Source organism: Zalophus californianus, chromosome 2 (assembly GCF_009762305.2).
Source record: "Zalophus californianus isolate mZalCal1 chromosome 2, mZalCal1.pri.v2, whole genome shotgun sequence".
NCBI classification, from domain to species: domain Eukaryota; kingdom Metazoa; phylum Chordata; class Mammalia; order Carnivora; family Otariidae; genus Zalophus; species Zalophus californianus.
Window position 1 is genome coordinate 187,235,487 of NC_045596.1, and position 13,449 is coordinate 187,248,935.

At 47.5% G+C, this 13,449-nt stretch overlaps 1 long non-coding RNA gene across 1 annotated transcript; it reads left to right on the top strand.

Annotated features, from left to right (window-relative positions):
* Positions 1 to 2,607: 2,607 nt before the first annotated feature.
* Positions 2,608 to 4,143, top strand: LOC113924200. Its single transcript, XR_003520577.1, has 3 exons — positions 2,608 to 2,721; positions 2,861 to 2,980; positions 4,016 to 4,143. It is a non-coding gene; the product is annotated as an uncharacterized LOC113924200 (long non-coding RNA).
* The last annotated feature ends 9,306 nt before the right edge of the window (positions 4,144 to 13,449 follow it).

A 13,449-nucleotide genomic window follows, 5' to 3' on the forward strand; every position in this document is an offset into this window, starting at 1 on the left:
CTCTGAAGACTCTGGGGGAGATTTGGTTCCTTGGCTTTTCCAGCTCTGCGTGGCACAGGCACGCCTTTGTTTGGGGCAGCGTAATTCCGGTCTCTGCCTCTGTCTTCACATGGCTGTCCACATGACATTATAAGGACATTTATCATATTTGTCATTGGACTTAGAGCCCACCTGGATAATCCAGGATGATCTCATTTCAAGATCCTTAACTTAATTACATGTGCAAAGACCCTTTTGCCAAATAATGGGACAACCGCAAGTCTGGATGGACATAACTTTTGAGAAACCACCATTCAACCCACCACAGTGAATAAGAGGTAGCCGAGCAAAGGCGGGTGGGAGGAGTGCTCTCAGTACTCAGGGGTGGCACAAGAGAGGGGCACAAGGGCACGGAATGGCTTTCTGGTTTTGGGGAAACCACAATGTAGTCTTACTAGACCAGGAATTGCGAGGAGGTTGGAGGGAGGGAATGAGTCATGGATGGGGGCAGGCTTGGCACAAAGCACTTTAACTTCTGTCACAGTTTGAGGTAAAGATGCCGAGGTCCTGCATGAGAGTTAGAGATGGCTGAACAATTTGGAGAGAGAAAATCAGCAGGACCTGGGGAAGGATTCAACATGGCGGGAGAAGAATGGGGAAGATCATTGCTGGATTTCCGGTTTGGGGAACTGACTACACGGTGACCCCATTGAGATTAGCATTAAGAGGAAAATATAAGGGGGGGCATGGATATGGGGCAGGAGGTGTAGGAGAAGATGACTGATTTAATTTGGGGCCTGAAAATGCTAAAGCTCATGAACACCTGTAACTGGGTGCCCGGAAGATGGGTAGGATATGAAACTGCAGGTCCGAGATAACAAGGTCATTGTCCATGTACAGGGACCCATGACCGTGACAGTGGATGAAGTCACTTAAGAAGAGCTTCAAGGAGAAGGGGAGGGGGCTAAGGACAGAATCCTGGGGGATGCCCACGGGCAAAGAGAGAGGGAGAAGGCCACCAACAAGGGAGGGGGTTATCAGAGGGGAAGGAGAAGAGCTCACAAAGCTGCTAGGATTCCTAGGAGCCAGGGTGCAGATGGTTCCAGAAGGAGATACTCAGAAAAGGAGCATTGTGAGGCTATCAGGTGATGAATTCAGACCACATGCCAGAAAAGACCGTCCTCCCCGTAAACCACCCACCGGGGCCATGAGGTGTCTATGCGCTGCACAGACCCACACAGCGCCCAGGCCACTGGCGCCCTGCAGAGGGCAGTGGTGGGTGGTGTCCCGCTCTTTCTCCTGGGCTAATATTAACAATGGTCAGCACAGGGCCGGCATCCCTCCCCTCCCTTGCACTAAGTGCTTTACAGATCTTTGCTCATTTCATCCCCACAATGAGGTGAGTATCATGTTTATTTTACGAGAGGTGTGGGCAGTTCAAGGACACTTGACCCAAGGGCATAAAACCATTAAATGGTAGAGCTGAATACAAATGAGGCCGACCTCACTCCCAACACCAGTCCCCTTTCCAGCTTGAAGCCTTGATCCCTTTGAGATCAGAAGTCACGGAAGAAGACTTCTCAGCTAATAACGCACAGCCACCTTCCAACAACCAAATGTAGCTGCTGCTTCACAAAGCAGGAAGGCAGGTCTCAATATGCCCAGTGACCCTGTAGATTTATTCTCCCTCTTACAGCCCCCAAAGGTGCAAGTTACCCACAATCATCAGATGTTTGAATTCAGTTTTCTCTCTCACTCTTGATGTCCACGTTTCTGATACTCCAGTTATATAGCAATAGCTCCTAAGCTCTTTTATACACCAGAGGCTTTCGGACAACACACATCCTGGGGTCCCGTTCCAGGCTTATTAAGAGGAATATCTGGGGCGCCTGGGTGGCTCAGTTAGGCATCCGACTCTTGATCTCAGCTCAAGTCTTAATCTCAGGGTCGTGAGTTCAAGCCCCGCACTGAGCTACGTGCTGGGTGTGAGCCTGCTTACAAAAAAAAAAAAAAAAAAAATTCCCATGGTGTGGTCCTTGGATCTGTATCTTTGATTCTGATGCAGTGGTCCCTAACCTGGCATTTATTTGGATACCATTGTTATACAATGGCTTGTCAATAACGTGAGGTTATGTTGTGGTTATCTGTTGGCAGATGGGTGGGATGATGAGCATAGGTTTTGTTTTTTTTTTTAAAATGCATTGTCATTGGTTCTGATCCATTCCTCATCTGTGGCCTTTCTTCTTTGTGTTAGGCCAGCTGATTCCCTCTCCCCTTACCCTCTTATTGGCTCAAGAGTAAAGTCTGTGTGGTCAGTTTAAAGCTTGCTTGATTTGCAAGACTTGTTTTGAGAAAAGATATACAATATTAATTAGTATTACGGATCTGGGAGCATAGTGACCTGGGGCTGGGCAGGTTTGGACAGATCAGGTGTTGGCTGGTGCCCTCTAGTGGTTGGAACGATTCAACAACTTCAAAGATGTGTTGACCCACGTGGGCTTCTGTCTGCCTACCTTGGACTTGCTGTTTGGATATTAGCAGTGTCTTGCCAGGGTGCCTTATCTCTGGCTATGGCATTTTTCTGTATAAATTGGAAGGGGCGGACAGGGTATTAGTGAACAGCAGTCTGCACGTACAAAGGGCTGCCCAGGGAGACCGGTCACGTGTGAATTGTAAGCAAGGGGGCAGGTATGCTCAGCACCGAGCACGCTGTCACAGCCCCGCCATGCCCCACGCTGAAATGTGAGTTCTCTGAGCTTGGGGCCCTGGCTTAGTCATCTTTGTGTCCTTAAGGTCTGGCATGGAGATCAGAAACATATGGAAAGAAGGGAGGGCAAAAGGAAGAAAGGCAGCTTGGTGAACTTGCTTCTCTTTTCTCAAGAGGTGGAAGGTCAAGATTAAGTCTTGCAGAGGGGATCTTCGCACTGCACTGCTCCCATCGGAAACATGACCAAGAGGTGACAGCACGGCTGCTGTAGGTCCCACGCTGCCCGGAGGAGGAGTAAGTACCTGGACTAGCGGCTTGGAACCCTTCTGAATGCTTTGCCTTCCAACATCAGTGGGGTTTCTTCTGCCTGCTGGAGTGGGACATGGTGTCTCTGAAGTGCAGGTTGCAGGGAAGTAAGGGGCCTTTTATGACTTCCCAGCCAGCCCTCCCTGCAGTGTTTGGGCATGGCTCCTGGCAGAGCCCTCCTGCCACGAGACCTGGGCTCTGGCTCCAGCTCTCCACTCCTTGCCAGGCTGGGACTTGTCAGCCTCCATGATTGCACGTGCCAAAGCCTTACAAACACACACACACACACACACACACACACACACACACACACACCTATTGGTTCTGTTTCTCTGAACCCTGACCCATACTCTCGGAATCATGTTAGCTCCTGGGTACAGTGGGAAACAGACCTGGAGGCTCGGCTCTCTGCAGTGTCCCTTGCAGTGAGGAATCAGAGGTCTGATGATAGCCCCGTGATGGTGGACAGTGGGGGTTGGGGGCAGGGTGCGGGCAGGAGAGACCCCGAGGAGGACGCGGGTTGGGGTTGGCGGGGGTCGAGTGGCGCAGGTGGGGGCCCAGGCGGCCATGTGGTCAAGGCTGAGGGAGGCTGTGCAGCAGGGCACGGAGAAGCCACGGGGAGGGTGGGCAAGCCGGAGAGGTGGGCACATCCTCAGGGAAGCCCCTAATATATCGTGCCGGCCTCGTGTACTTGTGTTGTGACATGTAATCGCACAGTTATTTAACAGTTGTTGAGTGAGTATTTGATAAATAACCTGTAATCTGCGTGTCGAGTGAACTGGAGGAGCTTGCTACCGGTGATGGGCCAAAGAGTGAGGGGCTCTTGCCGAAACCCGGAAGAGAAATGACAGGATGTCGATGGCAGTGGCTGGGGGATGCCGGAGTGGGGACAGACGAGACAGGTGTCGAGAAGGGCCTGTTGGCTGCAGGGCTCCAGACCATCTTTTCCGGGTTTATTATGATTTCCCCAGAACTTAGCGTGGCCTCTGGCACACAGTAGGGTCTCCGTCATGTTGGTTACAGAATGAACTTGGACACCTGCCTGGCACACAGCAGTGCTTCCAGCAAATCTGCCCAGCGCCCACGCGAGGGCATGGATGTGTCGCGCTTCCAGGGTCGTACCCTAATGGGGTCCTGGCCGCCGGTGCCCTGCTTCGAGTGGGGAGGCTTCTGGCTGCTTCCCGTGTCTTGCGGTAAGTCCCAAAGACTGTGGCGTGAGCCACCAGATTGTGAGCACACAGCGGGTGTCCTTCTGTCTGTCCGTCACAGGCTGGGGAGATTCCTCCTCTCTCTTCCCAGCACACAGAAAGCCCCGATCTCTTCAGGAGCACTGGCCGAGAGTTCTGCCCTTCCCCAGACTCGGGCCTGCCGTGAATCCCCGTCTGGGCTGTCGTATGTCCGGGGAACGGGATTAGGCACTTTACACGTATTATTTGATTTAATAGTTTCAATTCTTGGAAGTGTGACAATCTTCATTTTCTGGAGGAGGAAACTCAGGAGGGGAAAGACTAATGACCTGCCCACGGTCACCGGGCTCATAAGGGGTAGCGAGGGGAGGGCCACCCTGCAGGCCCCGCACCCTCCTCTCTGTGCCAGAAGGTCTCAACCCTCGCTGCCCATCGGAATCACCTGTGCTGCTTTAATCGCGCCCCAGGGCTGTTATTACATCAGAAGCTCTGGGCCCAGGGCCCAGGCATCAGTATTTTTCAAAGCTTTCCAGGTGTTGGCAGTGTGCGCCCAAGGTTGAGAAGTCCTGCTCATCAGGCATCTCCCGGCTTCCAGATTCTTGTTCCATCACTCCTCAGCTGTCCCAAACTTGGGATACTCAAAACAGCACGCTACCCTCTTTCCCTAAATTTGCACCTCTTCTCAGCCTCGCTTTAGAATTCTGTCGCCCAAGGAACACGGAAATGGAGGGGTCGTCTGTGACTCTAGCTTTGCTCCCACAGCTGCTAAGTTCCATTGGTTCCATTTGGACGCCTGTCCCGGCTGCCCCTCTCAGGACCTCTGCAGATACTATCATTACTGCCCCATGGGTTCCCTCTTGGGTTTTGGCGATAGCCTCCGGACTTTTTGCTTGCCAGCAGCAAGCTCCTCCGGTCTATTCTATGTATACCGTGCTAGGGCGATCTCTCTAAAATGCAAAAAAAAAAAGCCTTCAGTTGCCTCCCATTGGCTTTAAGAAAAGTATTCCAACTCCTCAATGTGTCCTATCTTGCTCTAAGATACCAGTCTTCTCCTGCTGCGTTATTTCAGGCAGCCTGCAGTCCGGTGTTGAAGCACCTGCAGCTTGTCCTCAGAGCGTTAGGCACCCTCGCACCTGCTTCTCCCTGCCTCTGGCCAGGCAGTTTCTCGGGCTTACAGCACCCCTCTTTTCCTGGGTGAGCTCAGTTTATCCTCCATCACCCTGCTCAGGAACCTCTTCCGGGAGCCTCCCTAGATGCCCTCTGACCACCAGGCTGGTTTCGGTATTCTTCCCGTGTGCCACAGTGGCAGCGCCTTGGGTTATGTTGTATTTTTCTACGTGGTTGTCTGCTTCCCCACTAGAATGAGAGGCCCTTATGATTAGGCTTTATCTTTACTCATCCTTGTACCCCCAAACCAAGCACATTGCCTAGCAGGGCGTTGTTACCCAGCATGTGTTTGCCAGATGAGGAAGAGCCATGAGATTATACAAAGCTTGGACCCTGACTGCAAGCCGCCGAAACATCATGCTGGAGTTGAGAATGGACAGGATGTAGGATAGTGGGGAGAAAGGAAAAGAAAACGCTGAGAGCCATCAGAGAAGATTCTAGTATCCGGGGTAAGAAGGTGTAAGCCTAGTGTAGAACTTCAGATACAGAAACAAGGAGGAAGTGATCCTAAGAGAAGCCAGAAAGGAAAGGCAAAGCTTATGATTGCACATTATTTTTTGGTAAAGCTAGGAACATTTTTAGAGAACATGTTGCATGCATTCAAAAAACAACTACATCTGAGGCGCCTGGGTGGCTCAGTCGTTAAGCGTCTGCCTTCGGCTCAGGTCATGACCCCAGGGTCCTGGGATCGAGCCCCGCATCGGGCTCCCTGCTCAGCGGGGAGCCTGCTTCTCCCTCTCCCACTCCCCCTGCTTGTGTTCCCTCTCTCGCTGTGTCTCTCTCTGTCAAATAAATAAATAAAATCTCTCAAAAAAAAAAAAAAAAAACTACATCCAACATGGTATCAGGAGAATATCTGGTTATAGTTTTTTTTTTAAGATTTTATTTATTTATTTGAGAGAGAGAGAGAGCGCAGTGGGGGCAGTGGCAGAGGGAGAAGCAGACTCCCCGCGGAGCAGGGAGCCCGATGCAGGGCTCAGTCCCGGGACTCCCGGATCATGACACTTAACAACTGAGCCACCCAGGTGTCCCTTTGGTTATAGATTCTCGAACTAGTTTTAGTTAGGAATAAATTCCTATACGTGAATTTCTTCTATGACACTGTTGTAAAAGGTATTTATCATATTTGTGGCAAATATGGCCTCCTGTGTGTGGGGGCAATCTCCGTATTATGAATTCTTCTCCTGGAGGTGGAACCCAAAATTCAAGGTCCCAGTTACCCTTGAAGTCAGGGCACAAGAACTGACCTAGATTCTGCCAGTCAGACTTTTATTTGGAAGAAGGCAATCTAAGCAAAGTGAGCTGTAGGGAGTCTCGGGAAAGGGTGGTGTGTGATGGCGGGGGGACACAGCGTTCAGAACAGCAACAGCCAAGATCCTGATACGGTCCTCCAGTGCTCAGTGTCGCGGCGGGAGCTGTAGCCTCGGTGCCCCGGTGGGATGGGGTCATGCCGGAGAGAAGGCCTGGGGGGGTGAGTGGATGTTGCTCCTGCCTGCAGAGCCCCCGCCCCAGGCCAGTTGTCTGCCTCTCCTGGAAACACTGTAAGCTACCTAATATCCTTTGACAAATTTATTTTCCGTTTAAACGCTCTAGTGGAGTCTGTTGCTTGCAACTAACAACCGTGACTGATGGGACTGCTTAGGCCCTAATACGATAAGGCCTAAGGGGTTTGGAAGAACTGCGTGATCAAACTGAAAACCAAGGACAGACCACCGTGTAATAAGCAAATGCAGATAGAAAGAAATTGGAGAGCTCAGTCTTAGTATCAGATGCAACGGAATTCAGGCCCTCCCCCTTCCCAAAAGGCACTTTATCATACTAATAGGTGTAATTATGAAAAGATAAAATAGCAAGGGGGATTTGTAAACTGAATACTCTAGCAGTTCCGTTTGTAAAGTAGGAATTACAAGCAATATCAAGAGAAGTCTACGTTTAGTACAGTACTTCTAGTCCGTGACATAAAGTCACGCAGAGCTGATTGGAGATGGAACTCTTTTTTTTAAATTTAAATTTAAATTTAATTAAATTTAATTTTTTTATTAACATATAATGTATTATTTGTTTCAGGGGTACAGGTCTGTGATTCATCAGCCTTACACAATTCACAGCGCTCACCATAGCACACACCCTCCCCAGTGTCCATCATCCAGCCACCCCATCCCTCCCACCCCCCACCACTCCAGCAACCCTCAGTTGGTTTCCTGAGATTAAGAGTCTCTTATGGTTTGTCTCCCTCTCTGGTTTTGTCTTGTTTCATTTTTCCCTCCCTTCCCCTACAGTCCTCTGTCTTGTTTCTCAAATTCCTCACATCAGTGAGATCACATGATACTTGTCTTTCTCTGATTGACTTATTTCGCTTCGCATAACACCCTCTAGTTCCATCCACGTCATTGCAAATGGCTAGATTTCATTTTTTGATGGCTGCATAATATTCCACTACATCTTCTTTATCTCGGAGATTGAACTCTTATCTTGGAAATAGAGAATATCCCTTCTTCCTAAGTACCTGTGTGATATTTGTGAATTACAGATATTCCAAGAATATAAACAGTACAGAAAATAGTCAGTGATCATCATGCAATAAAATCAGATGTTAATGATCCAGAAACAAAATGTCCCTTCCACTAGGAGATTAAAAATCTCTCTATTTACATATTGAAATATTTGAAGAGGAATTGATAAGATGTCTGGGGTTGGGGTTAGGACAAGCCAAGATTGGTCAGATATTGACATTGTTGAAGCTGGGTGACAGGTACATAAGAATTCATTACACTATTCTCTCTACTTCTGGGTATGTTTGGAATTTTTCACAAAAGAATTTTAAAAGTACTTTATTAAATGTTCTTGGCATAAAGGAGATATAGAAATCAAAATTGTAAAATTTCTAGGAATCAGCAATAATGAAACATACAGAATACAGATAAAGCAGAGCTCATGAGAAAATTTGTAGTCTAAATACCTCAATCAATCAAAAAAAGAGAAAGGAGTGAATTAAATATTCAACTCAAAAAATTGAACAGTAGAGAACAAGAAAAGAAGCCAAGGAAAAGCAGAAGTAAGAAACGAAACACAGTTAAAAGGCAGAAATTCATTCAGGAAAATGTGGTGCCAAATCCAAAAGCTGGTTCTTTGGTTAAAAAAAAACAACAACAAATCCTTAGACTCAAACTAGAAATAATAAAAATAATCTGCAATTAGAATCAAGGAATAATCATGAGAATAAAATGCTTACGACCAACTGGGTCACAGGCTTAATAAAAATAATTCTGTGATGCCCGCCTTTTTACCCAGATGTTTGCAGTGATTGGACCAGTGAGACCATAACCTTGATTATTTATGTGCTGATAGCAAAGGCGGATCTGAAGCAGAACACTCGTCTGGAAGGAAAAGTATTTGCAGAGGAATTTTGAAAAGATGAAACAGTTGTGTCCCCACTGATTTTCAGTTAATTTCTGCCTAAAATTGAGATGTGCCCGCGAACAGAATCTTTGTCTTCACGGTGATCCCCTTGGCCTGGCTGGCCACGCCCATCGATTGCTCCTGGTTTTAGCCAGTACGAGAACCAGATGCAAGCAGCTGTTCAAGCCTCCCCCGTCAATCTCAACACTCAGCTCCCTTCTGGACAGAGCTCGGGTCAGCAATGTGAGCCGAGTCACTTTTGGCTTGTCATCCCCTTCATCTCCCATCACCTCCACCCCTTCATTCCCCCTTCTCCCTTCTGCTCTGTGCCTCCCAGTAGCTCACTGTGGCCCTGTTGACTTTCCCACCACCATTTTCCATTCTGCCCTTTTCCACTGCACGTCACACTTGCTCTTGTCCAAAGACACCACCTCCTGTTGAGTTGCCCATTCTCTTCTGTCCCACAACCCCCATACCGCGGGGCCACGAGGGGACCACCTTCTCTTAGCTCCACAGTTCCACTTCCAGACCACCGTAACTGTGACCCAGAGGCTCCGTGCGTGTGTGTGTTCACCTCTTTACCTCCTTGGTTCTCTCTCTCCACTCTGCTTCAGCCTCAGCTGAAGCTGCTCCACCTTGGGTCCCGTTATCCCTGGGGAATATTCCACCTGCGAGAGAGTCCAAGTGCCTCTCTGACCCTTATCCAGTCTCTCCTAGACCTCCCAGCTCTCTCCTTCCACATTCCACAAAATGCTATGCTCTAGGGACTCTGCAAGGCTCTGAGATGTGGTGGAGGGCAGGCCAAAGAGACACGGCCCCTCCTCGCTTAGAAGCCATACCGGCTGCAGGAGAACAACAAGCAAATAAGGACTTCATTGTTAATGTCGTGTTAATGTTGTTAATGCTGCGGCAAATGTTGTGAAGAAAAGCCCTGCTACCCATCCCATTCTCTTCATTGTTCTGGTCTCCCCTGCATTCTCCGGGCATGACGAGCCCCTGCTTATCCCCACTTGTTTCCCCTGCTACATCATTCAAGTCCTCTCTTACCGGCTCTCCCAGCACCTGGCCCCTTGCCTTTGGCCGACCGACAAGCATGGAGTCAATTCGGCTTTACATCTCTCTTCTGTTAAGCTGGGCTCCTGAATCATGTGGATTACTCGCAGAGCGGCATGAATGGGTGTCCTCCCCCACCCCCCCACTTTGAGGACGCCCAGCCCCGAATGTACCCCGAGGGCCGCTTAGCTGTGCTCCCACCCGTGTCCTGGTCTCCTGGGTCATAATTCCAGACCTGCTCAACCCTCTTCTCTGGAGATGTCTTGGTGCCTTCACAAAGAAAGTAGTTACTGCTAAGGTGAACCCTCTGCCCCTCCTCTCTACCCACACCCCTCCTGGGTTGCATTCCTTCTTACCCCCTCCCCACCCCTGCAAGAAGGAGCCCCTCTTCCTTCTCCTCCCCTGCCTCTCGCCTGGCCCCTGTTTTCTGGATCCCATCCGCTTCCTGCCCCTAGGAACTTGCTCCGTGGCTCACCCCTTCTTTTGCCGTGGCATCCATCTTCATCCCCTAGCTCCTTCCCCTTAGCATGTAAACCTGCTCAAAATGACCATGGCCTGAAACAAACAACAACAATATAAAAACTCTCCTGCCTCTGTTTTCCTTTCTAGCTCTTTCTCTCCAATTCTTAGCCAAGCATCTAACAAGAATGGGCTCCACTCACTGTCTCTTCTTCCTTCTCCCTCGCAACCAGCCCCCATCCCCCGAAGCTCAGCTTCCTTATTCACTGCCCCGGTCAAACTGTCCTGTGCGTCTTTGTGCTCCAATCCGACGGGCGTTTGACTTCTTTTGGCATTTGGTGCAGGTGACACCCTCCTTCTCGAAGCTCCTTCCTCACTTGGTTTTTGTGACACTGCTCTCCCGGTCTTCCTGTGATTTCTGAACTCTCCTCAATCTCCTCTGTGGATTTTTCTTTTTACCTCTGCCCGTCCTTTAAATATGAATGTTCCCTGGCTTCTCTGCCCTGCTGTGTAGGTTTCTTCCTTACCCTTCTTACTCGGCTTGAGTGATTTCACTCACAACCATGTTTTCAACTGTACGCACAGGTTCATTAAGCTAAAATCTCTCTCTCTTTTCTCTAGAGACTTTTCTCCTGAACCCCGATGTGTCTCTCCATCTAGATGTCGCTTGGGCAGATCAGTTACACTCGGCATTTCAGGACTGGACCCATCCTCAACACGCATGGATGGATGCATTCCAGGATTCCTGACCTCTGTTTCTTGTGTCAGGGAACTGTTACCACACATAGCTGCCCAAACAGTTCAGAGCATTGCTGCAGGGCTTCCTTTCCCCACTTCCCAAGCACTGTTCGTGATTTTTCTTAAATCTACTCACCTCTGCCCTTTAACCACCCCTCACCACTCCCCCCGGCCCCTCCACCCCCCATCCCACTGCCAAAACCTTGTTCAGATGAAATGGGCCTTATTTTAAGCATCTCTGCTTCCATTCTCTCTCCCTCCATGCCAACCTCCAAAAAGGGTCTAGAAAGATGTCTAAAAAAAATTATTCTTGAAGTACAGTTGACATACAATGGTGTATGAGTTTCAGGAGTACAACATAGTGATCTGGCAATTCTGTACATAACTCGGTGCTCACCGCGGTAAGCGTAGTCACCGTCTGTCACCATACCGTGTTAGTATAGTATTAATGACTGTATTCCCTGTGCTGTACTTCTCATCTCCGTGATTGTATTTCATAACTGGAAGTTTGTACCTCTTAATCTCCGTCACCTACGTCATCCACCCTCTTACCCACTTCCCCTCTGGCAACCACCGGTTTGTTCTCCGGATTTAAGGGTCGGTTTATTTTTGTTTGTTTTTTAGATTCCAACAAGTGTTTTATTTGACTTAGCATAATACCCTTCAGGTTCATCCAAGTTGTTGCAGATGCAAGATTTCATTTTTTATGACTGATATTCCATTGTGTGTGTGTGTGTGTGTGTGTGTGTGTGTGTGTGTGTATCCCAAAAACAGTGCATGAGGGTTCCTTTTTCTCTCCATACTCACCAACACTTGTTTCTTCTTCTTCTTTTTTAAAGATTTTATTTATTTATTTATCAGAGAAAGAGAGAGAGAGAGAGAACGCACATGCAGGGGGAGTGGCAGGCAGAGGGAGAAGCAGACTCCCCACTGAGCAAGGAGCCCGATGGGGGACTCGATCCCAGGACCCTGGGATCATGACCTGAGCTGAGGGCGGACGCTTAACCAACTGAGCCACCCAGGCGCCCCTGTTTCTTCTCTTTCTGATACTGGCCATTCTGACTAAAGTAAAGTGATAGCTCACTGTGGTTTTGATCTGCATTTCCCTGATGATGAGTGATGTTGAGTATCTTTTCATGTGTCTGTTGGCCATCTGTATGTTTTCTTTGCAAAAATGTCTATTCGGGTCCTCTGCACCTTTTTTAATTAGATTGTTGTGTTTCTTTGGTGTTGGGTTGTATGAGTTCTTTACATAGTTTGGACATTAACCTCTTATGAGATATATTATTTGCAAGTATCCTCTCCCATTCGGTAAGTTGCCTTTTAGTTTTGTTGATAATTTCTTTTGCTGTGCAAAAGCTTTTTATTTTGGTGTAGGCCCAACAGTTTATTTTTGCTTCTGTTTCCCTTGTATAAGGAGACCCTATCCATAAGTATTTTGCTAAGGCCAATGTCCAAGAGATTACTGCCTATGTTTTCTTTGAGGAATTTGTGGTTTCAGGTTTCACATTTAGGTCTTTAATCCATTTTGAGTTTATTTTTGTGGATGGTGTGAGAAAGTGGTCATTCTTTTGCATGCAGCTGTCCAGTTTTCCCAGCACCATGTATTGAACAGGCTGTATTTTCCCCATCTTATAGTCTTGCTTCCTTTTTCATAGATTAATTGACTGTATATGCATAGGTTTGTTTCTGGGCTCTCTATCCTGATCCCTTGAGCTATATCAATTTTTGTGTCAGTTCTATATTGTTTTGATTTCACGGTGTTGTAGTATGTCTTGAAATTTGGGACTGTGATACTTCCAGCTTTGTTCTTCTCTCTCAAGAGCATCATAGTGAATTGACAACTCTATACATAACTCAGTGCTCACTATGATGAGTGTAGTCACCGTCTGTCACCATATAGATTTGGCTATTTGAGGTCTTTTGTGGTTCTATACAAATTTTAGGATTATTCTTTCTAGTTCTGTGAAAAATGCTATTGGTATTTTGATAGGAATTGCATTGAACCTATAGATTGCTTTGGGTAGTAGGGATATTTTAACAATATGAATTCTTCCAATCCATGAGCATGGTATATCTCTCCATTTGTTTGTATCATCTTGGATTTCCTTCCTCAGTGTTTTATAACTTTCAGAGCCCAGGTCTTTCACCTCCTTCTCTAAACTTATTCCTAGGTATTTTATTCTTTTTGGTGCAATTGTAAATGGGATTATTTTCCTAATTTGTTTTTATGCTACTTCATTATTGGTGTATAGAAATGCTACCAATTTCTGGGTATTAATTTTGTATCCTGCAACTTTACTGAATTCATTTATCAGTTCTAATAGTTTTTTGGTGGAGATGTATAATATCATGTCATCTGCAAATAAAGACAGTTTTACTTTTTCCTTACCAATTTGGATGCCTTTTTTTTTTTCTTGTATGATTGCTCTGGCTAAGACTTCTAGTGCTATG